This window comes from Panthera onca, chromosome A3 (genome assembly GCF_046562875.1).
Source record: "Panthera onca isolate mPanOnc1 chromosome A3, mPanOnc1 haplotype 2, whole genome shotgun sequence".
Taxonomy (NCBI): Eukaryota; Metazoa; Chordata; class Mammalia; order Carnivora; family Felidae; genus Panthera; species Panthera onca.
Genome location: NC_138341.1, coordinates 46,182,543 through 46,184,638, shown reverse-complemented (window position 1 = coordinate 46,184,638; position 2,096 = coordinate 46,182,543). Strand labels below are relative to the sequence as shown.

The following is a 2,096-nucleotide window of genomic DNA, read 5'->3' as shown; positions in this document are numbered from 1 at the left end:
GGAGATGAATAAATGAGGGATGTTCTTATGTGTAAAGGTAAGGAGTTCAGATACTGTTCTAGAGGAGATGGAAAACAATTGGTGGGCTTAATTGGAGGGGGAGGTGTAATGTATATATATTTTTTATTTTTTTTATTGTTTTAAACTTTATTAATTTTGAGAGAGTGTGCACAAGCAAGGGAGGGGCACAAAGAAAGGGAGAGAGAGAGAATCCCAAGTGCTGACAACAGAGCCAAAAGTGGGCTCAACCTCACGAACCCACAAGATCCTGACCTGAGCTGAGATCAAGAGTCGGAGGGTTAACTGACTGAGCCACCCAGGCACCCCAAATTTGTACTTTTAAAAGATTGTTTTCATGAAAGTTATGACCAATTCTGGACTCAGAACAGAGACCAAAATCTTAGATCTTGTGGGTCTTTCTCGTGCTTACTTTTTAAATTTTTTTTTTTTTCTCAACGTTTTTTTTTTTTTTTCTTTTTTTTTTTGGGACAGAGAGAGACAGAGCATGAACGGGGGAGGGGCAGAGAGAGAGGGAGACACAGAATCGGAAACAGGCTCCAGGCTCCGAGCCATCAGCCCAGAGCCCGACGCGGGGCTCGAACTCACGGACCGCGAGATCGTGACCTGGCTGAAGTCGGGCGCTTAACCGACTGCGCCACCCAGGCGCCCCTCGTGCTTACTTTTTATTACATTTCTATGAAATTCAACATTTTTTTTATCATTGTAACAGTTTCCATTTAATGTCATATAGAAGATTACTTTATTCCTGCATCTTCTCAATTGTTTCTTCCTTATATTTGCCCTTTTCCTTTCCTACTTGGCGAGATTTGGCTTTGCATTCAAGGATCTTTTTGCGGTCTTTGCCCAGTTTTAGTCTAGTGATAATCACCTTGCTGGTGTGGATGCCCACGTGTACAGTTGTGCCAGTGGCCTTCTCTCGCTGTACTCATTCAATGTAGATGACGTATTTCCTCCTGTAAATCTGGACTACTTTGCCAATTTGCTGATTTTTGTAGTGTCCTCACACAACCTGTACTTCATCGTCCTTCTGGATGGGCATGGATCGAATGTTGTACTTCTGTCGCAGCTCTTTGGAAAGAGGGTAAGACATAATCTTCCTGCGAATGTGGGAAGGTGCACTGAAATGCCTTTTACGGTTCTTGCTCCAGTCAGAGGTCACAAACAGATTGAACTTCATGTTGGCCGCTACAGCTCCAGCAATGACTGCAAAAGGGAAGCGAAATTCATCATTAATAATACAAGTCTTTTACTGTAGATTCTGTAAACCACTCTTTTTTAGATCTCACACTATATCTGAGCATCTCACTGTTTCTCACTTTCATTCAATGGTTCTTCCAATAATAAAGATAAGAAACATGAAGACTTTAATGAAAGTAATAAAAATAGGAATATTGAATAACAGGACAAATAACAAGAGGTTATTGGTTCTCTTTGTGAGATTCTAGTCAATGATAGAAGTTAATTGCATTATGTGCAAGACTAATTGCAAGTTTTAAAATAAAATTTGCAAGAATATTGACCTTTGCCTGTTTTAAGTATTTCAACTTTCACAATTGCATTTTAGATTATAAAACATTTAACAGGGGCCATTTAGTTGTAGGTGGTCAAACTTATATTTTTACAGTGGTATCCATTTCTTTTGCATTGCAAAACAAGGTTATGATCCAGAGAAGAAATTATAAGTTCTACGTTTCATTGGTATCTCATCTATTGCACGTGGCCTTCAAGAACACATTTATGTATAACCAAAGATATTTGGCTTCTGTAATTATAGCAAAAATATATTACCTTCAACAGTCTCTAAACATCAATGCCTATAGATGTTCATGCCTAGCTAATACAGATTCATCTGAATAATAGGCATTTAACCTATAATAGTTTACCCAAAACTGTATTATGCATTTGATAAGAACAGAAATGAACAAAATTATTTTTAATAGTTAAACATTAATTAGGCCACAACTTTAATTTTAATAAATGCATGCGAGAAGATAAAAAAGATGGTTATAATATTTGCTTAACATCCTTCCACCTTCTACTTTAAAGTGAAGGTATCAAGAATAAGATGATTACTT

The 2,096-nt window shown here is 37.6% G+C and overlaps 1 pseudogene; it reads right to left on the bottom strand.

Moving 5' to 3' along the window:
• Window positions 1–753: 753 nt before the first annotated feature.
• LOC132693804 (large ribosomal subunit protein uL24 pseudogene) lies at window positions 754–1,217 on the bottom strand (annotated as a pseudogene).
• Between the last annotated feature and the right edge of the window lie 879 nt (window positions 1,218–2,096).